We start from the raw sequence: 24,894 nt of genomic DNA, 5'->3' as shown, positions 1-24,894 counted from the left end.
CTCCAGAACTGAGGTTCGCACACTCTCCATCACTCGAACAATGTTCCACTCAAGGTAGGTCAGGGTGAATCGGTCAGCTGTATCCCAAAATAGCTGTCCTCCTGCAGCTCCCACAGGAAACCCTCCATGGGGAGTTCTTCATCTGGGACCCCCACCAGCCTACCCAGTGGGAACCATTTGGACTTGTCAGGGTTAACACATACTCCTGAGATCGCCCCAAACGGCTGCATGATATCACGTGAGATAGGTGGAGGGGAAGTCGGCTGTCGCAGACACACCAGGGCATTGTCAGCGTAGAGCAAGACCATGTGAGTGGTCTCTCCCAGCGTAACACCCCACAGGCCCATCACCTGCCGCAGTGTGTCTGCCAAGGGCTCCATGGCTATGGCAAATAGGAGAGGCGAGAGGGGACAACTATGTTGAGTGCCCCTGCTCAGCCGAAGGTGCTCAAACACCACCTCATCACACCCAGGTGCATGAATTAGAATTAAGGAAGAAGACCCATCAGATGAATCCAGGACCCATGCCCATCTTCTAGAGTACATGCCACAGATACACCTAGTTAGGGAATCAAAGGCTCGCTCAGTGTCAGGGAGTGCCAAGGAATGGTCATCAGCTAGAAGCTGTGCAGCAAGGGCCAAATGTCTTAAATTGAGAAGGGTGTTCAGCCTCAGGATGAAGCCGAATTGGTCTACATCTATCAGAGTGGGCATCTGGAGGAGCAGACAGGCCACCAGGACACCTCTAAGATTTTCCATGTCAATGCTGAGCAGCGATATTGGTTTATAGGTCGAGGCCGCGTCAGGTCTTTACCTGGTTTTAATATCGTGAATACTAGTGCTTCCCGCTAGGAAGACAGCAATGTGCTGGTAGTCAACGCCTCTCCATAGACCTCTAGCAGTGGCTCAGCCAGAACATCTGTGTACTTATAATAAAATTCCACTGGCAGTCTATCACTGCCTGAATTCTTGATGGTTTTCTGGCATCTGATCGCCACCAGAATCTTTTCCCTAGAGAGTGAGGCATCCATTGGTTCCCATCGGCCCTGGTATAGGTTAGGGTCTGTAAAACCCTTAGAAACTCTGACAGAGGCTCTTAAGATGGGGGCAGCCGCTCGGCGTATAGTGCACTGAGATAGGTGAAGAATACTTTGTTGATCTCCCATTGTATGTGTACTAGAGTTCCTGCATACGTGTGGATTGACAACACAGTGGGCTCTGGGATGCTCCCGTTCTGTCACCCTCCACTTGTAGTCATTGCATATATGCTGTATAATGATGCTTTTTAAGCCTTTTCCTCAAATACCTCAGAGCTTGCCTTGTGCCAGGTCACCAGCATATGGGGATCAAAAGGGAGCACAGTTTCTAGCTTGCCCAGTTTCTGTTCCTGAACGTGAATGTCACACTGTAGCTTGCGAAAGGCCCTGTCAGACATATTGATACAAAACCATCATAGAATGACTTTCATGGCCTCCCAATCAAGGGTTTTGCTGCTCCCCGAACCCAAATTATCCACAAAGTAGTGCAACAGTGTGTCCTGGATCATCTGTGTGAACAGTTGATCCACCAATGCCTCTGCCCTAGGACGCCATAAAGGTATTGCCAGGTGACCTGGCTCACTCCCAAAGTTCAACAAGACCAGGGAGTTGTCAGAGAGATATCTAGGTGGGTAGGTGATGTCAGCAACTCTGGGTGCCGGTGTGGCAGAGACAAAACAGTAGTCTAGTCAGCAAAAAGTGCTTATCACTGGGGTATAGCAAGAGAAAACAATTTGTGTTCGGTGCCTCTCACACCAGATGTTGAATAGGCATAAGCCATCCACTATTTCTAAGAGTGCTGCGGTAAAATGGGGCTTAGTGTTGGGCTCTGGAGGTTCCTGATCAAGGTCCGAATTAAACACATAGGTACAGTCCCCTGTGAGCACCACAGCCACGTCAACGTAGGATGATGCCTCCACCAGTACCATGGGGAAAAAAATCTGGCCAATCGATGCTGGAAGCGTATACATCAATAAAACAAATATCTTGATCATCAAGGGTCCCATGCAGTATAATGTACAGTCCCTCTGGATCTACTGTATGTTTTTTGTATTTAAATGGTACCCCGGGTCCACCCAAATAAGTGTCATTTGTGCATAGCCAGAATATGAGGTGGGCTAAATTTCCAGCAATTATGAAGCTAGGAAGGCAATCCACCCACACAGTTGTGCTCTGAACTTCCAAATAATCAAGAAGTCATAGAAGCAGCCATATTCTACCCCTGCAATGTACCACCCAGACTTCCACAGCTGTCCACTGTAATGCCTTCAACACATTGACTCGATCAACCCGTTTTGGGGGGCCCATTTACACAGCAGCAGTACCAACTTGCCCAACAGTACCCCAACAGAAATACCAGTACACTCTCCCTACTCCGCCTCCCAAATGGCAGTGTTGCCCGCCCACCCTGTCCAAACACAGACAAGATGGGAGTCAACGATCCCTGCCCCATACCTCAACCTGAAGTCAGGCAAGAAAAAACACTATAACAAAATCCTCTGACCCAACCACCCCCTTCAACTGGTGCTTCACAAGAGGCTAGGTTGACGAGGACAGTGTGAGGCCGAGGCACTCAAATCCCCTCCCTGTGGCCGCTAGCCTCCGCAGTGTATGCACTTGCGTCGATGTTGCTCTATGTAGAAAGGAAAAAGGAAATTAAACACAGCATCCAACTGGCACTGAAGTTTAAGGTCAAATAACTCACAGTATATCATATGGACAATCTCTGTATGTCATATTCTCAGTGGTCCTAAAATAGACTCCCTCACTGGGGACTGGAGGAAGAGCGCTTCCCAAATTGAGGCCCATATTTATACTTTTTTAGCAACATATTTGCACCGCTTTTTGATGCAAAAATGGCACAATCTTACAAAATACAATTGTATTTTGCAAGTTTGCGCCGCTTTTGCATTAAAAATGATGCAAATGCGGTGCTAAAAAAGTATAAATATGGGCCTGAGTGTGCAAACTTCCATCCAATCTTGTAGAAGGTTCTGTCCCAACCAGGCTCAGGCCTAAGCCGAGTCGTCGAGCCAAGTCCCTTATCTCTCTGCCGATCCTGGGAGGTCTCCACTGAGGCAGACACCATCTCCAAAGTTTGAAGGTTTCATCCGGGCAGACCACTTTTTTCTTCGGCCATCTGTCATTTTCTTGGCTCTTCCACTGTCCCCGGGTTTCGCTGCAGGTGGATCAATTGACTCTATGTGGCCGGCCTCAATGAGATCATATGAGCCAGTCCTTGGGTAGATCTGCCTCCTTTCGAGTCTAGCCAGTCATTGGCATCCTCCATGGTAAAAAAGAAGAGAGCCTTCCCTTCATGTTGGACCCTCAATTTCAGTAGAAACATAAGCCTGTATTTCAGGTTCAGGTCTTGTAGCCGCCATTTTTTTCCATTGCTTCTGTACCCTCTGAGTATAATCAGGGTAGATGAATATAGAATGGCCCTCAAACAGTAAGGGGCCCCTTACGTGGACATTCTGCAGGATAGTGTCTCTGTCCCAAAAATTAAACAGGCGAGCTATAATTGCTTGAGGTGGGGCACCAGGCTTTAGCAGGGGGGCAAGTGCTTTTTGTGCGTGCTCAATTGTGAAAATTGGTAGAATGATCATAGTAATCCAGTCTCCTAGGAAAAGTTCAGTGGATTGTCTCTCTGCTCTCTCTGAAAACCCCACAAATCATAAATTATTCCGGTGGGACCTTCTCTCAGAATCTTCCATCCCGTCACCTAGGTGGGCTGATTGTTTTTGCAGATGAATTACACTTTTGAGAGTGCAAACCGATCGTTGCAGGGTACTCACATTCTGTTCTGTGGTGGTCATCTGTTCCATCACCTCTGTTCTGTGGTGGTCAGTCGTTCCATCACCTTGCGCAGGTTGGCCCTCAGTGGGCTTACGTCTATAGAGACAGAATCAATCTTGTGCGCCAGCTCTTTCCATGAAGTTTGAATCACTGTCATGAGGTCTACAAGAGAGAAGGTCTTCCCAGGCTGTGTCTCCACATCCATGGCTGGGGGCCCGTCCTGGATCCATCCCTCTAGAGGGGGCGGCTGCGAATAGTTGAGTATCTTATTTGCCTGGGCTGACTTGGTGCTCTTATCTTTCACCATGGTGGGGCTGACGCTATCTCTGCAGCCAGGCAAGCTCAAATGCAAATACAACAAGGAAGCCCTGAACCACCCCAGCTGGCGGGCACCCAGTGAGAGCTCCTTGGTCACAGAACTCAACTGTTCGACTTGCAGCGTTAGAGCCCCGTCTCTTACAAGATGTTTCACTTCCAAAGGGAGTGCAACCAGTTCCCCAGGGATGGCCCCTCAGTCAGCTTCAGGGCCACAAAACTGAGGGTGCTGTTGGGCCCCCAAACAGTCCAACCCGTGGCAGCACCACCTCTGTTTTGTGGGAGGCTATTCACCAGCCCTCATGTTTTAGAGGCCACCAGTCAGTCAATGCATCTCAGGTCCCTCAGCCAGCACTCAGGGAAGCTCCTGCATCCTCTCGTTAGAGGTGAGCAACACAGCTACTGCCATGAGGGTCTATTACATTGGCAATGGCACGGGTAGTCCAGTATTCCTCACTGCATGCTGCCATGATAGCAGGCCATGCCACAGCAGCCGCCTGGGAACTCAAGCATGCAGGGGAGTGTCAGGGACTCCTCTCCGGTTTCACAAGTGGAATAGACAGGGAGGCACAGGGCCCAGCTGGCTGCTCACAACTCACCAGGTGGTCCAAACCTGTGTACCTCTCAGGTGGTGCTGCGCTCTGGGGTGCCCAGGGTCACCAGCAGCTGGAAGCAATCAGCATGGCACAAGGCCAAATCCTCACCTTGGGGCCATCACTGGCGCCCTTCCCGGTGGCCTCCTCACTGTCAGGTGCGGGCTGAAATGCAGGCCCTTGACTTCTCCCCTCTGCCTCGGGGACACCGCTGGGACTCCGAAGGACGTGTGTCCGTGCCTCCTGTGTGGGTGGGGGGTGCCGGGGATCCTCCCTCATGATCACGGTTCTGTCTGTCCTCTGGGGATTCACACCTGGGGATCCATCCCCATCCCCAGGATCAGTGTATAAAGAGGCCCGAGCTCTGCCAATGGGCCCCCAGGTTAATGTTGTGGGTCTACACAGTGTCTGGGACCAGGTTCCCAGATGATTGCACAGGATACTGTCAGGATGGTTCAGACGCCGGTGGGAGAGCCGACAAGAGCATCTATTTAGCCATTTTGCCTGGCCACGCCTGCGCTAAAAGCAAAGTTGTGTAAGAATTCATCTCCTTAGCATCGACACCACTGTTGAGTCCAAAAATCCAGTAAAACTAATGATGATGACCAGAGATGCTCTCGTCAGATAATTTCCCTGCAGGAACTGTGGTGACCACAGGCGACAACTGGAACTGAGTTCATCAGCCCTCTCAATACCAAGGGGGGACCTCACCGTGGTATGCATAGATTTATGCTCAGCTGTTCCTAATTAACAATAGAGCAATAAGAAGGCATAGAAAAAAGCAGGGGTTGGAATTTTTCTTTAATACTTATTTTTGCAATGTGCATCCTGTGAGCATTGCAGAGCAGTAGCACAAAGCTGAGGAGTTAATTAAAGAATATTACTCAGGGAACACCTTCAAAGCTAGCGTTCATTTAGAAAAGTACCCGTTTTGAAACAAAAGAGCAAATTCAAATGAAGTTCCTGTTCCCCGCAAAATTCAACAAAGTCCCAAAATTATATATCATTGCGATGTGCAACATTGGAAACTGAATATGCAAATGTAGCCCAATGAGTGTCTCGACAGCCAACAATAGTCATTTAACTATTAGAAAAAATGCGCACAGGTTTATAATTCCATTTCAGTTTGCTGAAAGGCAAGCATGTAGAAATTATGACCCTCAATAGCTTATTAACACCATCATAAAAGAAAGGCTTAATGAAATAATTTGTAACTGAACCTTGACTCATAATATATTGCACAACAAAAACAAAATGAGGCATGCATCATACTTGTGCATTTCAGTGAAGTGACTATATAATGCAACTGAATTAGCTTTGGATGTGATAAAATTACACTACAAATAGTGAATATTGTGAACTTTTTCTGACACCTTTCAATATATGTTTAATTTGATACACTACTGTAGGAAAGTGGTGTATTCCTCACCATGTCATATACTCACAATACCCAGAGATGGTTCTTGGATCCACACTACTGAATCCTCAGTTCAGTCCTGACAGTGTGGCAAAGAGCAGCCAGACTTTACTTAGAGAAACATGTGTTAAGCATTTCACAGCACAAACATGGACCATAAGTAATTGACACAACTCAAAAGAAATCCAACAATGTATAAAAATAGAGCTTATTCTTATCTTACTTCAGACAACAAAACAATTGGAATTAAATCAGTATAACAGGAGTTATAGATTGTATAAGCAATATTAAATTACGTCAGAACTGACATTTAAACGGTGCGTTGAAGTCCATGGGAGAATTATCACTGGTTCCAAAATGCACTTAGAAAGGGAGTTCCATAGAACCCTTGTAGGATTAAGGTTGTGCAGTCCTAGGACCAAATTAAGTCAGTGCAGTTTTACCTGGTGCAGAGTTGTCCTGGCTGTACTCAATGCTGATCGGGATGTGGAAGTCAATGGCAGGGAGCCACTGGTGTCAAATAACCACTTGGAGGTTGTGGTGCAGGGACCCCTTTCAGGGTTAAGGTGGTGTGGGTGCTGGGACTAAGTCACAGCAGTCAGTTCAGTTCTATCTGGTCCGAGGGGCCTGGGTACAGATTTGTCCTGGCTGTTCATGGTGCTCAACAGGACTCACACTTGTGCTGATTTTACCATAAACACACTGCTGAAACAAAGGGGATGCAAACACTCAGCTCTGGGGCTGTTGCTGATGTCAGTCACAAGTGCTGGGCAGAATTCTACTCTCATTGAGTTAAGTGGTCAGTCACAGGCTGGTGATCAACAAGCCTTGGTAGCGGTAAGCACAGCAAAATGCTTTGGAGACGTCTGGAGGTCCAGGGAACTGTGGTAGCAGGCTGTAACTTCGCAGAAGGCTGGACTATGACTCCCACAATGCACTTAACAAACTGGATCCAGCTGATCCCTCGGCTGGCCCATTGCCCGGTGATTCTTTGGTTCCAGAGCATTTTTTTACCTGCAGTTTGCAGGGGACTAGTGCCACTAGTCCAAGGGAGACTGAGGGTGCTCCTGGCTTCCACAAGGGTTCCTCTGGTCAGGAGTGATGAGTTTCAGCCAAGGACAAGGGTCATTCATGCAGTTCTCAGTCTGTTGCCTTAGGGACAGAGTATCTCTAGTTTGCCTTGGTGCAGTAGGCAGAGTCAGGTTGCCGGTGATGTAGAGCTCCTCTTTGCCCTTCTTTGAAGTTAGTATTTCAAATCTGAGGTTCTGTGCTGGGGTGGCCTTTTAATCCTGGATTAAGTGGGGGTAGGGGTGTGGATGCTAGTGACAAATTGCCAGCTCACTCCTACAGCTAAGTTCCTAAGGTTACCACATCTGATGGGACAGGTCACCCTTAGCTACCCAGAACACCCTATTCTTCCACTCCTAAGATGGCAGAAATTAAAATTTAGTGCACAGACCCAGCTGCTTACCCTACAGGTGTGGTCAGCCTGCTGGGGGTGTGCACTGACCAGCGCAGCTAGTTTCCCACCTGACCCCTAGCAAATGTGCCTGGTGCAGAGGGGAGGGCTGTTTTCTGAGGGGGTACAGCACAGATGGCTATCAGGGGCAGTGAAGCATTTGAAGATCACCATCCTGATGGCTCTATTCTCTAGGGGGTGGGAGGTGTGAATTCCTTCCAGCCTCAGCTTTTGTTCTTGATCTCTGGGAGCGGACAGGCTGCCTGGTACGAGGTCAGAAACATGTCTTGGTTACAGCAAGTGCGGGAACAAGCACGGGCCGAATGGCCAGAGCCCAAAAAGATTGGCAAACAGGTGGGCAACCTCTAGTGTGCTACCTGGGTACATGCTAGCTGTCCCTCAACACCAGATTCATGTTGGGAGAGAGAAAGCAAGTTGTTTGATGCCACCTTGAAATATCTAGGTGGTACCATCATGAAGCTAGCAATCTGGTCTGTCGGGGCTTAGGTCCCATGTTATTCTATGGACTGGCCTGCACTTATAGTAAGTTGTGGCTCGCCATGGTTACAGGGGGTGGGGTGGTGCGGGGGGAGTGGGGTGGGTGGGTGACCAGGGGATTGGGGGCAGAATATTTATAAACTTAAAAAAATAAATTAAAAAACTCACCTCCACTCTGTGCTGGGCCGCCGCTCCTTCGTCTCCTCAGCAGGGAGGCACAGGCTCCCAGCCTGCCCTGCGGCCAGCCATGACCCTGCTCAGAGCAGCATTAGGATTGGCTAGGAACGCCCAGCCAAGGCGCTCCCAGGCAGACTGAGATCCTGTGCCTGCTCTCTCCTGCCCAGCAACACAATGCCAGGCTGGAGAGAGCACAGTGCGCATGTGTGTTTGGCCAGCCCGAGACGGCTGGCCAAACATTCATGCACACTGAGGAGAGTGCTCTGTGCCCTCGCCTCCATGGCAGTCACCCGAAATACTCTGCTGCTTTTACTAAAAAACTATAATAAACAAAGTTTATTATTGTTTTGTAGTAAAAGGTTTGAAGCTGCTGCTGCTGGCGGAGAGGGAGTGGGGGAGTGATGCTCCTCCGCAACTATTTATAGTGTATGTCAAAGGAAAGGAAGCCATAGAGACATATGAGCTCATCCTTATATGCCTGCACTTAAATATGATGTATCCTGCCTCCTGTGCTCCAGATGCCTGCCTTACGGCTGTCTGATGTAGATATATAAAGCAGTGCATGAAACTGTGCCACTCATGGTCACAGTCAAACTCGAGCAGTTTGCACTGCTCTGGCAGTCTTGAATGGCAGGCCTGCCATCAGTAGGTTGCATGGGTCACCTAGGGTGGCACAATCTTCTGTGGCAGCCCCAAGGACCCCTTTACCACCTATGCCCTGGGTACCATTTACTAGGGGCGTACAAGGGAGTAACATTTTGCCATACAGGAAATCACCATGTTAACAATTAATTTAGGGAAAGGACACATACACTGGGGCCTGGTTAGCAGGTCCCAGTTCGCTATCAGAGTAAAAAAGCCAGCATCTAGAGGTCCAAATGGGGCAAAACATCAGGGAGCATCTGCAAAGAGCCCAGTTTTCCAACAACTACATTATTACAATTTTATTTTAAAAGCTTCTTGTATATTCCTGTATGCTCCTATATGTTCTCATATTCTTCCTAGTATTACCTAAACATTATATTATGCAGCCAAACAGGGACAAAAATCTAACAATGGATGGATGGATAGATGGACGGACAGTTGGTTGGATGGATGGATGGACAGACAGACTTAGAAAAGTAGAGATGGTTCTAGGTGCATTTTAATATTTACACTGCATGAAATTTACAATCACACACGGTGCAGGAGACTTCTCCTTGGTGTGATCCCACAATCAGTTTCTCCGAAGGTTCTCCCTGCATCCTCCCTTCCACACTCAGTATGGCTTCCCTTTTTCCTCTTCTCTCCCATTTCTTGATTTGCTGCTCCATTTTACAATGGTTCTGTTTTAGGGGGTGTAGGGCGGAGAGAGAAAAGCAGGCTTGGGCATTGGAAAGTGATGCAGACTGCAAACCGAAAATTAAGGTGTCCATCTCCCTTTTTCCCTGACCCTCTGATTAGAACCCTGTTTTTTATTTACTTGTATTAAAATGGGGACACTCGTAGTCGAGTTGCATCCCACCTGCTGATGTCCTGCTACCTGGTCTCTTTACTTATTTACGGGGTTGCTCCCACAATCCTCTGCATTCTCTGTTGGTGACTGCAGGAAAGTCTGTACATGTTGTGTGGCGATGGCAAGTAATTAAGCAATGGCATACTTCCGATGGCTATTTCCCTGCATACGGATAGTCTGGGTACGTATGCACAGTATGCAGGTCTTCTTTGTTCCAGCTACAGTGGAGCAATTCAGGAACCTGCTTTCATTTTGAAACAGTAGAAATAAAATGCCCTGCTATGAGCCTCTCAATCTTCTCTGAACATCACTGCAGGATTCCTGTAGCGGGCAGCTTGGTCCTTGCAAACCCCGTCCCTCCAAGAATCTTCCTAAGTGGTCTGTTGTGTGTGTATGCACATTCTTTTGTAGAATGTAGAGGCCGGTGACACGAAGAGGTACTAGTGTCTACGACGCTAGAATCCTTCTTGAGTCAGTTGAGCCTGGACGCGTCGAGGCGCAGACATGTTCCCTTTTTCTCTTACTGGCACTTCAAATAAAAGAAGAATTATACGTACCTTAGCTCCGTCTCTCCTTCCACCGTACCCACTGCAATCTGGCGACGAGGGTGGGATAAGCACAAGCTGCCGATTATTCTTCGTTACGTTGGCCTTCGTAGTTACTTCGGCCTTCGTAGAGATTGGATTCTGGGTGGGCGCCCACTGCACTAACGTCATCGTCGATCAGGTTGTCCAAGTTTATTTTTATTGATGCGGATATTGTTTTGTTTTGCCGACATCAATGCATCAACGCGCACGAGCGCAAACCGTTGGCACTCCACGAGCTGCCCAGCGCACATTGCTTAGTCGTGCGTTGTCTCCTAGGCAACGGAGAGGTATTCGAGACACGCCTCTTCAGGATTAGAGCGTTTCCGTAGGAACGGAAACATCGCGTGCGCTACAGCTTCTCGTGGAGCATGCGGCCTTCAAGCGGAGCGTCTCCTAGGAAACTAGAGACGCTCTGCACGTTGTTCCGGCTGCTTGCCGTGTTCAAGTCAGGTGATCATGCGTCCCCTAGGCAAAGAGCATTACCGCTGATATAATCCTTATGGGAATAAAAACGACAATAAGGAACAAGCAACAGTACTATTAAAAAAGGAAAAAGTAAATAACAATAAAGAAGCAGCACATATTTTTGTTTCATTTATTTCTTTCTACCAAGAAGGGAACAGGTCTAGGAAGTTACTCCTCAAGCCAGTATTAACAAATATTATTGGATCTGTGCATCTAAGTGTGGGTGACATGGCGCAGCCTAATTTTACTATTGTTCCTCCACAAGCATTTTGGGCTGCAGGGAATACCCCACCAGTTAAATGGACAGAATGGAAAGACTATTTCTTGAACTATATAGGGGCCATTGATCTTGAAAATAAAATGCCTGCAGAACAGAAGAAAAGACTCTTACTACATTCATTGGGACCGATAGGTTTGAAAACGTACAACAAAATGCAGAAGAGCTCTATAATTGGAGACGGATGCGTTTTTGGTGTTGCTATGCAAGATCTTGATAAATACTTTGCACCCAAAGTTTGTTTTGGAATTATTTGTTACAAGTTCTTTCAAAGAAAACAAGAGAAGGGAGAGTCTGTAGATGATTATGTAGCAGACTTAAAGAAACTGGCCCTTGATTGTAAGTTTGGTATAATACAAGATGATTTGATAAGGGATCAAGTGGTTATGCATAGCAACAATCAATCCATTCAGGAGAGTTTATGGATTAATGGTGATTCCCCGTTGGAGGAAATTGTGGCTGTTGTAAGGAAGGCGGAGACTTCAGAAAGGTGTGTTTCAGAATTAAAATCAACTGAGAGGACCGTTGACAACGTTTGCAAAATAAACAATCGTAGAACAGTGAAGGAACAGAAAACATCACAAAGTAGCGATGGTGAGAGAAGGTGTTATAGGTCTGACAGCAAGGAGATTTAGCATACGCTAAAAAGTGTCCATCCTTGAAACTTAAATTTAATAAATGTGGTATTGTGGGCCATTTTGCGAAGGTCTGCAGAAATAAAAAGAAAATTAAGTGCATATTGGATGGTAATGCTCACATAGGAACTGAGCACGGAAAATAATTCTCTGAGTCTAAAGATGTTGCCGAGGATGGAAGCTCTATCTTGAACATAACAGATGCAGAGACCAAAGGGAAACCAATGTGTGATATGGAGATAGGTGGAATTCCAATTACTATGTATGCAGACTCTGGCTCACCTTTCACTATCGTGAATGAAGAAGTATGGGATAAGACATTCGCAAATAAATTAGGCGGACAACTTTCACAACCAGACGTTCGGCCAGAAAGCTATAGAAGAGACAAGATTGACCTCATAGGTTTTAGATGGCTCATATTCTCCTTCAAAAATAGGTGTGCCAGAGGAAAATTGTATGTGTCCAAAAGGGGGCCATCAGTCCTTGGATAGAAAGATCAGGGACAACTTCATATGATCTTAGACCCCAATAGCAGAGAAAAAGTGTTGATAGTAAGTGATGGGTATTCTCTGGCCACGGAAATGGAAAGACGATTTCCCAGGGTCTTTGGAAAACTATTAGGGAAATTGGTTGGTTTTGAGCATGAAATAGTATTAAAAAAGAACGCCATACCAAAAATTCATAAGGTGAGATCGGTACCCTTGATGATAAGGGATGAAGTTTCGAAAGAATTGGAAAAACTGGTAAGAGGGACGTTATTGAACCTATAGAAAGTACAGAATGGTTATCACCAGTGGTTATTGCTCGACGCAGCAATAGGAAGATCTGCTTATGCGTCGATTTAAGATATTTGAATGAAAATATTGTGATTGACCGCTTTCCATTACCAAAAATCACCAAAATGGTTTAAAATCTTAAAGGTGCAAATTGGTTCTCCACAACTGACTTATCTGCTGCTTATCATCAGATCCCTTTAAGAACTGAATTGAGGAAACTGACAGCTTTCATCACACCTTTTGGTTGTTACCAGTACAAAAGGATGCCTTTTGGACTAGTGTCTGCAGCTGCAGTTTTTTAAAGATGAATGTATAAGTTATTTGGAAAATCCTTAGGAGTTATGTATTTCCAAGATGATATTTTGGTGTTTGAACGCGATCGGCAGATGCATGATGAGCAGTTGGGACATGTTTTGGGGGTGTTGGAGAGTAAAGGTTTGACCGTGGAATTGAGCAAGTGTAAGTTTGCCAGGAGGAGTGTGGAGTATTTGGGGTATGAAATCAGTGGCGATGGAGTGAAACCGAAAGCGTCATTGGTTAGTGCCATTGTTAATGCAGCGATCCCCACTGCAAAGGAAGAAGTAAGATCGTTTTTGGGGATGGCGGAATTTTGTGCCAAAATTTATCCCACATTTTGCTGGAAAAGTTTATAATTTGAGACTGCTTCTTAAAAAGAATGCTCATTTTATTTGGAGTGATGTATGTGAACGGGAATTTGCAAGTGTAAAGGATGATTTGAGCAAGGTAGCAAATTTAGGAAGTTTTGACCCTGAATTGGATACTGTGGTGACTACAGATGCTAGCAATAAGGGTTTAGGCGCTGTTTTATCCCAGAAAGGTAGAGATGGGAGGGAGAGAATAATATTGTTTGCTTCCAGATCACTATCGCTCTCAGAGGAGAAGTACTTAGTCATTGAAAAGGAGGCTTAGCATGTGCTTGGGCTTTGGAACATTTTTGTACATTTATTTGGGGTAAAACATCACTATTCAATGTGATCACAAACCTTTGATTAAGTTTCTCACATCAGAAGGTAGTGTACTGGCTTCTGCGAGAATTTTGAGATTGTCTATGCGCATGAAAGATTTTATATACCGTATTGTGTATGTTCCTGGAAGGAACAATTTGATGCCAGATTGTTTATCAAGGCTGCTGAGTCCTTTAGAAGGTTGTGTGGATGATCCTTGGGAAGACTGTAGTGTTGCTCTAATACATGGTGCTGGCAGTTCCTCACTTGATATGGACTTGTGGGGTAAGGAAATGGAGAAAGATTTAGATTTGCAAATGGTGTGGAAGTTCATTCTTGAAGGTTGGCCTAGGAAAGACCTACTTACAGAGCAGAGTAAACACTTCTGGGAGGTTAGGCATGAACTTTCTGTTAAGGGAAGCTTCATCCTGAGAGGGAATAAAATCATTCCACCGTGTGGTATGAGAGGTGTTGTTTTGGATCTGTGCCATAAAGGCCATTTTGGCGTTGTTCGTACTAAATCAGTGGTTAAGGATTTATTTTGGTGGCCTGGAGTGGATAAAGTAGTGGAAAGGTTTGTAAGATCCTGTGAAGTGTGTTCCTCAGCTGACAAAAGTTTGTGTACTTTGAGACCACCTATGGATCAAAATTTCTTGCCCAAGCAACCTTGGGAGTGTGTCGCTGTTGACTTGTTTGGTCCTGTAGGGGATTACCAAGAGTATGTGATTGTTCTTATTGATCTATTTTCTAAATGGCCAGAAATTGGTATAATAGAGAGTGTGGACTTCCGTGCTGGAGTTTATGGACAAGGTGTTTTTGTCGGAAGGAATTCCTGCGAAGTTGTTGAGTGATATCAGTGTGCAATTCGTTTCAAGTGCTGCTAAGGTGTATTTTGAAAGGTTGGGAATCAAACACAAAACTCCATCTTTGTACAATCCCATTGGCAATGGTACTCTTGAGAGATTCAATAGGGTCATCAAGAATGTTATTCAAAGCTCTATGAGTAAATGTGATTGGCACACAGCTGTGTTCAAAGTGGTGTGGGCTTACAGGATTACTGAAATTCCAACAACAGGTTTGAGTCCCTTCGTCATTATGAGATGAAGGAACCCCAGGGGTAAGCATAATCCTGCATGGTTGTGTGATGCTGGTGTGGAGCATTGGTCATTGGAATTGGTGAGGGATAATTTGGATAAATCGCAAGAAAAAAACAAGACGTATTATAACCAATCTCATCATGTGAAACCTGTCAAAATTGCTGTTGGTGATTGGGTACGAGTTAAGAAGCCTTATAAAGTTAAGAGGAATGAGAGCCATTATTTTGAACCAGAACAAGTGAGGGAAGTGTTGCATAATAATGTTAGATTGAGTGATGGTCGGGTCTGGAATCTTAAACGTGTCGCCTTATTTAACAATAGGCAATGTCTTATGCAGGAAGATGTGGGTCTTAGGAATGAGGGAGAAAGGTCTGATTGGTTAGAAGATGAGTTAATGGATATGAGAACTTCTGAGGAGGGTTATTGCTCTTTTCCTGCGACCCAACATTGTTCCAACGATAGTGAAGGTGGGAGCGATGTAGTGTGTGATGGTAGTGATGCTGATTTTGATGCGGAAGGTGCGATGCATAGGGAGAAGAGGAAAGTAACTCATCCAGGTTGGTTGAAGGATTATGTGTTAGGGCATATTGCCACCTCCGACACAGACTCCGGATACTCTTGATGGGAACTTCCTCCTCTTATATTTTATCACTGTATAGTTTTGTTTTTGTTGTTTTATCTATTTTGTTTCTTAGGGCCATATATACGAACACTTTTTCCCATAGACACAGAATGGGTGAAAACCTTTGCTACATCTGGCCCTTAGTTATTTATTTTAAATTAAGGGAAGGGGATGTGTTGTGTGCGTATACACATTCTTTTGTAGAATGTAAAGGCCGGTGACATGAAGGGGTTCTAGTGTCTACGACGCTAGAATCCTTCTTGAGTCAGTTGAGCCTGGACACGTCGAGGTGCAGACCCGTTCCCTTTTTACCTTACTGGCACTTCAAATAAAAGATGAATTATACGTAGCTTGGCTCCATCTCTGCTTCCACCGTACCCACTACAGGGTCTTTACTAAAAGTCTACAAGGGACCTACATGAAGAAATCAGACACAGTATACTGTAATAATTCCACAATGCCTGCCTTCTGTGTTGTTAAGAAGGCTCACATATTGCTTTATGGCGATTGGAACCAAGAAACAAGGCATCAAAGCAATAGGTGTAAGCACGCATTTTTTAAAAGCAGGATGTTATCAGGCTCTCGGTCCACACATGAGGTGCTAACGAGCTGATGTTTTTGGTATGGAATGGAGAAGAATGTTCAACCAGTGTGCTCATGGTACTGTAGGTGTCGAGCCATTGAAAAAACATTGAAAAGCATGCCACAAAGCAGAAAGAGAAATGAAAGGGGGATAACATTCACGAACTTCAGGTGCCAGGGCTGCTTTAAACCAACAACATGTGATGGAGCTGAACCGACTGTCACCTATGGCAACTGCACAGGAAAGACGTAGAACATCATTTAAACATCCTTCAGTGAACTGATCCTATGGCTTGAGCCGGGGAAAGACTAGGGGCAAATATATGTATGGGCATCTGTTGGAGTTTTAATGGACCATCTACTACTCTCTGTCATGTAATGTCTGGGGCCGAGAGACCCCCTGAAAAGGAGAATTTCATTGGCCAGCTTGAACTTACCTCTGCTGATAATTTCCCTAACATGTTGCGATGTATAAAGTAATTGAAACTGAATGAAATTGAGCTCAATGTTTCCACCCATTATAGTGTGATGTAGTACAGACAATTCTTTACAAGGAGATAGAACTTGGCAATTCTGTTGTGCCACTCTTCTTTGCAGGCAAGATAAGCTTTTCTACCTGACCATTTGAACAAACACAAGGATGATCTGTGAAATTTCTAGGCATCATTCAAGTTTGATTTTATTGCCTCTAAGCAAAGGTTCAGTCACTGTTGAGAGATTCTTAGAAACTCTTTGTTGAAATGGACTCTAAAAGACTGCTCTCAACTGTTTGCAAAAGGACATTTATTTGATGACATCCTTAGTGGCTTTCAGGGCAGCCTGACATCCTACAAGGCTGCGAGCGTGGGCAACTGAGGCGGTACAAATGGGTTTCTTGGGTTTGTTTCTCCCTCAGTGACCTAAGTTTTTTCAGGATGAAGTGGATGAAGTTCTAAAGTCTGCAGGAATGCATGTCCCTTTCACAGTAAATAGAAATAAGTAGCTCTCCTTGCTCCCAGAATCACACTGTTCATAGTTAAGAGGCATCTATGTCTGTTAGTTGAGCTGAACTGGACTTAGGGCCTTCCCATCTTTGGGCCCAATTCACAAAGGTAAACTTACACTTTTGGCATAAGTTTAGACTAAAAGTGTAAGTTTACGATTTTCAAGTATTCACAAAGGTAAGTTACGAGTAGTATGTTTACATCCCCACTCAGGGTGAATCATCCACACTCAGGGCAGATCATCCTCACTCGGAGCGGATTATCCACACTTGGGGCGGAACATCTGCACTGGGGCTGGAATCAGTGTAATCATATGCACTTGCACATTATCAATCCCACCTGCAGCCCAGATCCAAAAAACAGATAAAAGCAGCACACAAGCAATGATCTGGTTTCTCTACAACCCCACTTTGCCTGCCTGCACTGCATATCCTGAAGCCATGCTGCCCATTAGGAGGAAAAGAAACTATACAGAGGAGACCACCATGATCCTGAAATTTATTGTGAGGGACTACAAAAGACTGCATGCTCTTCCACCCTATAGCAGCAGTTCCTCACAGAAGACAACCTTATGGTAGCAATTGGCCATGGCAGTCACTGCATTTATGGCAGGACATCCAGACCATGAATAACATCAAGAAGAAGTGGCAGGATGAGAAGAGGAGGGTGAAAGAGAAGTACCCCAGGATAGAGGTGGCCAAGGCTCTCCCAGGTGTACAAACTGGAGCCTGCCTCCGACTCACCCCACTTGAGAGGAATGTCCTTTCCACCATAGACCCCCAAGGGCTGCCTGTGAGTGATGACCACAACGTGGTGCTAGGTAATATACAACGATACTAACAATGATGCTAACTGACTAATGTTTGTGATACTTAACAAATGTGACCATGAATGTTGTCCCAAGTAAGTGCAATCTGCATGGTGACTCAGACCCTGATGTGTCTCAGCTAGTCCATTACAATATAAATACCAGACTCCTTTGTGATGGCAATTGCAAGTTACAAACCCTCAGTCCTAAACAGTGACCCATCACTGCTGCCTCATCCACTTAACACTGATGCATGGCAATAGATAATGTCCCTCATTCATGTATCACTGCTGTTGGTATGTAGATGCAAATGTGTAGTACTATGACAGGTTGCACATAATCAAATATATCGGTCATGTCAAATGACCTTTCCCTTCTGTTGTCACATGCAGCCAGAGAACAGTTATACACTGGAGCACAAGTCTCTGCACCATCAGGGTAGCATTGTCTCAGAGCACAACAACCCACACCATCAGCACAAACTGGTATGTAAATATGGCCAGGGGAGGGCATTATCTCCTACATTGTTACCAGTCAACTCATATAATACATGGAATTCATGAACTGTGGCAAACATATGAAATGAACTAGGGGATGTTGGGCATCATGTGTCAACTAGTATGTTACCTGAACACACACACATCAGTGTAGGCCCTGTGACATTGTCCAGAAAGGAACAGCCTGCAGTGACCTCTGCGACATGTGTGGGTGTGACATCTGGTCAGGCACTACATACTGGGCTGATGTCAGAGACCGGTAAGGATACATGAAAATTACTTTACCAAATGCTTAAGCTCCTAAACTGTGGTGTGAATGTCAGCAGTATGTGGTGTGTGTCTAATGTCACTCCTGTCACTCATCTCCATATGCTCAGATATGGCTCAGAACAGTATACAACACACCATCCTGACATGTTGGCCAATAATAGGTCAACCAAAAATGTATGTGTACAGTGCCTACCTAAGGCTTCATATTGGCCCTTATGTAGGTTGATTTTGCGTGGGTCAGTGCAGCAAGCCCACATGTTAAAAATCAATATGCCTCACCTCGAAAGTGTAAGGTGTTTGTGCCTTCCCAGGTATACATGGTTCTGCCACTCTGGGGAACTGTCACAAGTGTCCCAATTGTTCATGGAATATCACTCAAGTGGAGAGTGAGGCAACACAGTTATTTGTTCAGCCTTGACACAATGCAGGAGGCCATTTTAAACCATGCAAAGGGGCATACTGTGGCCTCATAGACATGATTTACTGGTGTGTGCAGCTGGGGTTCAACAAAGAGTGATCCTCCGGTGCCTTGAGGGGCTCATAAGTTTGTCCCCAAGTCCATCATGGAGAGGTGGAGTCACAACCTGTTTCTAAGTTCATGACACGGATACTTGCTGACAAAATGCCAGGGAACAACAGCTAAAGCAATGATGTTGGTGGGGAGTATACTGATAGCAGCAGGCTTGCATTTTGGGAGTGTAGTAGTGGCTGGCAAGTTGTATGGAGAGGAGGGGAAGTTAGACATCTAGTGGTTGAACTGCACATCGTGAAAACATTAAAGGTGGGGATTAGCCCAGCTTTTCCACTTGACCAAATTGTGGGATTCTAGAACAATGTTTACTTCAGTTTACCAACATGATCACAAATGAGTGAACCTCTAAATAGGATGTGTGCTGTACATGACTGTACTCAGTGACAGTAAGATAGATCATGATACTGTACACGTACATTGGAAACACAGGCCAAAGGAAAAGTGCACAGCAGAAATGGATGATCTCACAGTCCAAAATTAGCAATGTTGTCCTGGTGGGGGGAAGGGGGGGTTGAATAAATGCTACCCAAACCTTGGTTGATAATTGTGTATATCAAACATGTACTTGTCAATGTATTGACAACATTTTATGTGCAAAGATTAACCAGCTCTGCATGCCCTGAAGGAAGACTCCTTTACAAATTAGCAGATACCACATTATACATAGGATGCATGATTCCAATTAAGAAGTATATGTGTTCAAAAGTAGCCAGTGCAGGACACCATAGTTTTTTTCCATCCTATAGCTTTCAGTAACCTCCAAATTCATGTTTGCCTGTAATTGTGATATCTGGTTGATATGAGGGTCACCTGTGACTTGCAGATCACTGATCCATACCTTTGACATGTACGTGTCAAATCATCACTATCATCCTTTGCAACCAGTAATGGATACGTATGTTATATTACAGCTGCTTCCAGGACTCCTTCAGTGATACGGATGACACCATCCAGGGGTTAGGAGACATTCTGGCTGCAGCAATCAAACCTACTGCCATCGGTCTATCAGGTAAGTGTGCCATATAGTGTAGGGGTACACAAACCAGGTCACATGTGTGAAGATAATTTGACTCAATCCCTGTGTTGCCCCACATCATGTTGTAAGCCAAATGCTTAGTCTGTTGTAACGTCTGTCTCACAGGTGGTGACAATGAAGGCTTGAGTCTGGAGGAAGGACCATCTACCAATGATGGGCACTGGGCAATCAGAAGGGAGAACCCACTCTTCTTCCAAGCTGCCTTGTCAGCTGCCATTACAGCACATGAAGAGGAGGAAGAAGTAGAGGAGGAGGAAGATCAGGGGCTGATTTCAATTGATGTGGAGGCCTTCTGATGACCACTCTTGTTGGTCCATGCAGCTCACAAACAAAATCTACATCTGCTTTGGTTGGCATGGTGCTTCCTCCTATACCCCAAAGGATTTCCTATTCCCCACACACCCCAATCCAAAGCTCACCTCTTCACAAGCCCTTACATCCAGGTCAGACATGTTGGCTCCCCCTACACACTTCTACTCTAACAGTGTCTCCCAGGGCCAACATCTGAGGGACATGCCAGCCTTGGTGAGGAGCAGATAGCTCATAGGCACAAGTCTCCTACCACAACCTCCCACTTGGCACCCGCACCTGTTTGGTAGGCCTGCTGGTCACACCAGAGGCCATCCCAGGCGGGGAGGGCTGGCAGATATTCATGTTGGAGAGTGGAAGGAAGATTTTTTTCCAGCAGCAGTCAGATGTGAGGCTGGACATTTGTGATATAGAGGCTACACTGTCTGACATGTCTGCCTCACTGCAGGGCATGCGCTGACAGGTGTTGGAGAGGATGGATACATCATGGAAAGACATGAGAAAGAGGCTGAATGACATCATGGCCAAACAGATGGAAGAGAGTGCAAGACACCATGCATTGGCTATGAAGATGATGGAGGGTATACTCAAAATGATACCTAACTCTTCACAGTCAGTGCATGGAGGGGAGCCAATACATCTCTAATTGCACCATCTCACCCCCAACTCCTGGTTACGCAACCTGCACACAGCCCCCAACAATCCACAACAGGAACACTTTTTTTGTTCATGTCCTCTACTGCACAGTCATGTCCTGTCCCTGTACAGGGTCAAACACCCCCTGTTCAGTTAGACCCCCCACACTGTACAGGCTCTGACATCCCTGTCCAGGCAGGCCCACACACTGTACAGGCTCTGATACCCCCTTTCCAGGCAGACCGCACCCCTCTGTACAGGCTCTGACACCCCCGTCCAGGCAGACCTCCACACTACATGCTCAGACACCCCCTGTCCAGGCAGACCCCCATACTGGGCAGACTCAGACACCCCCTGTCCAGGGAGACCCCGAACCTGTACAGGAACCACACCCACCTGCAACTAAGAACCCCAGTAAATGTGCCCCATTGCAACAATCCTCACCACCAAAACTGAGAAGACACAAGCGAGGCCCCCATGAGCCCTGTCACTTGCGTGTGCACAGCACAATGTAAATTAAAGACATTTTCCACAGTAAAATTGAGGTGGGCATAAGGTGATGATGCTCAAATACTTAATGTGGCTATAGGCCATCTATGTGTCAACAACGTAGATCCGACATGTTCATCACTAGAACCATCTGTGTACAGTTGTACCATGTGGAAGGCATAGCTAACCAACTCCAGACGTATACTTCCATACTTTGGTTCCAGCACAGGCAATGAACTACACAACACATTTTTTTTGTTTTCTTTTTTTTTACATAAATATCATGTCGAAGTAAACAAAACCGTCCATTGGGAAGGGAGAAACAAAATCAAATAATACTCTTCACGGAGTAGGGGCAGGGGACATGGAGGGATTTGGACACAAACAATTAAACACACCAGAAAACATGGAGGAAATCAGTCTATTTACAAGGAGCAAAGGAAAAGTCCAGACAAAGCATAACGTCCAGTCAAATGTCATTCTGGTCATCTTCCTTTTCAATGACAATCGGATTCACTGCAATGGTGGCCTCTTCCTGGCCGGCCATTGGAGGACCTGACACACCACGAGACTGAGACACATGGGGGTTATGAGGGGTAAAGGGGGGAAACAGAGTGGGAGGGAAAACAGAGAGACACATGGAGGGTTGTATGGGAGGGACGCTGGGACAGGGCTGCACCCAAGGAAGTGAAAGTGGCATTGATGGCAGCAAAGGCATAAGCATTCTCCTCTCAGGACCTAACCAGTTCCTCAAGGATCTGCTGAAGGACCTGGGAGGAGAGCCCTACACCCCCTCAGATGCCACCATCCCTTCCTGGGGTGCAGCCACAGGGGTGACAACACAGGGAGGGGTTTGGTTAGAACATGAGGGACGTTGGGTGTTGGGGACATGTGACCTCCTCATGGCACTGGGGCAGGCACTTGGAGGGGGACTATTAGCAGGGGTGGCAGCTGGGTGCCCCAATGGACTTAGGGCTCCATGGGATAGGGAGAGGTCGGAGGCAGGGCCCTCTCTGGGGATACCTCTGACACCCCCGCCCGGTCAGAGGGTCCAGTTCAAGGGCCCCACCTACAGTTTCAACAGCTCCCACCCGGACATTGTCTGCTGAGTCCGTCCTGGTGGGCGCACTCCCCCTGCCTGTAGATAATCCTTGTCCCTCCACCTCTTCTTCTTGTGTAGATGAAAGAGGCTGTGCCTTCCATCATCCCCAGAAAGCTCTTCTTGGTCCCCAGACCTCCCCCTGGTGTTTCTGGCCAGCCAGGTTCACTGAAATAGAAATGAGAACATTATGTAGATGGTGTCCAAATCAAAGCAAGGTACATGAGTACAAGAAGCAAGTGCTGACTTTGCTCTCCTTTGAGCTCACTGACCAATTCCAGGTGACTTAAATCCCCAATGTATGTGTACTATCACTGAGATGTCCAGACATAACTCACATATTGACATATGTCACAATTTTGGGTGGTATACCCTACTGTAGTGACAAAGCCTAACCTTAAGCAAAATGTCTATATCTAGGCCAGAATCTTACGGGCCATAAAAGCTCTATGTGTGAAAGGTTGGACAGAAGTTCAGATTTACCTAAGAGTTTCCTGTCCTCGCTACCTAGTCATCTTCACATGTCAGTCTACAAGTGGAGAAGGAACACAGTGTGGATAGAGCTTTCTGGACCAAAGCATGTGTCTATAATCACCCTATCAAGGGCAGACTTTATAATCTCAAACTATTGCATGTCATCTGCAGTGTAGGATGGTCTGATTCCACATAAAAGCTTGAATGTGTGTATATGTAAAAACCAGCCCTTGGTTCTGACCTTTGCTAAGCTGTGAGTACATGTAATGGAGGACCCCTGAAACTATCAGCCAATCTACATGGCATGTGTCACATTTGGCAGGTCAAGACTGCCTGTTAGTGCTGTACACCAGTTGGCACGTGTGCAAAGTTGGTTCAGCTAGCTAGATCTTAACTAAGACATATGAGCCATTTTTGTGAAGACATGCATTTGTTTAATCTTGGAAATGTTGGAACCATTTTGTGTGAGACAAGTATTTCAAAGTCAATTCCAAGATACATGAAAATAATACTTTACAGTGATAAAACACACAACAAAGATAGGCATTTTACAGCATCCAACTCAAGAAATATAACCTCTTGACCCCACACTGGACTGTGTCTGGTCCATCCATTTTCCATTGCACCCAGCAGTGATACAGCCTTTGCTCTACAAGTCAGGGTGGTGGCATTGCATTTCTTCATATAAATGCAGATGTGATGGCTATTTCCCCTGTAGTGGATACTACAAGTCCCAGGGTGCACTTTGGAAGCACTGACCAATGTGATCCCATGGGGCATTGGCCTTATCACTGCTGCATCAGTTGCCCAGAATGTGTACATGGTGACATATGATACATATTGGTACAGCTCAGTCACCACTCACACTATGCTACCAGACACAGTTTGCGGCCCATGCACTTACCAGATCTCTGCTTCTCCTACTCCTCAGGCTGGACATGAAGGGTCGGCCAGGCTGTCCTCAGGACCCTCGTGTGCAATGGTGTGAGGCAGGGATGGTGCACATGGGGGTGGGAGGACTGTCCCAATAGTTCTTGGGCTCAAGGTCGGGCCCAACGTTTCAGGTCCTCCCAGCACTTGTGGCAAACTGGTGGTAAACGCCCACTGTGCTGCAGTGATTTGAAATCTCCTCCCAGAGTCTGACATGCGCTGCATTGCCCAGCTGGTCCTCTGGGCCACCATAAAGCTGAGGGTAACTGTCTAGCACACCCAGCTAAAATGTCCAATTCTGCCTCACTGAAGGGAGGTGCCCACTCCTCAACTCAACCCCCTTAGTCATGCTTGGGGCAGTTAGGGTGAACAGAGCAGCAGGGTGGCAGGGGATCCTGTCTGTCGGTCAGGATGACTCCAAATGGCAAGATAATGGTTGCCTGCAACTTCCTGTCATGGATTTCCTGCCTTGCATTTCCTCTGTGTCATTTCCTGTTGAATATTATTGGGTTCCAGCCCGTCTCTGGATTCTATGCCCTGAGGGCAAATTAACTGCACACAGAGTGTAGGATCCACAAGTGGGGCATAGAATCTGAAATCAGAGCAAAATAAAATAAAAAATAAAAATAAGACAAGTGTGACATATGCAAATGTGTAGGAAGGGCAGAAATACTAAGAGAGAAAGGAAAGGTTCGTAGATACACTCTGCACTAGAGCACTTCCCTCCACAGTTTGTCCCTTTGCATTGCATTATGGTACGTTTGGTCAACATATCTTGCTTACATCTAAGAAGACTGTAATGTTTCACCAAACTAGGCGCAGGTAGTGATATCAATTTCTGGACACATAGGCCCTCATGACATTGGCGGTGAGTCCTGCTTACCGCCATGCTGACTGCCGCCAACATACCGCCGGCACGCCGGTTTAACGCTACCCATATTATGACACACACATTGCAATCCGTCACTAGACAGCCACACACACAAGTCCGCCAGCCTAAAGGTCAGTGATAAACTGGCGGTAGCAAAACCCACAC

The sequence above is a fragment of the Pleurodeles waltl genome, chromosome 6 (genome assembly GCF_031143425.1).
Source record: "Pleurodeles waltl isolate 20211129_DDA chromosome 6, aPleWal1.hap1.20221129, whole genome shotgun sequence".
In the NCBI taxonomy this organism is placed as follows: Eukaryota; Metazoa; Chordata; class Amphibia; order Caudata; family Salamandridae; genus Pleurodeles; species Pleurodeles waltl.
Note: the sequence above shows the minus strand (reverse complement) of the source record.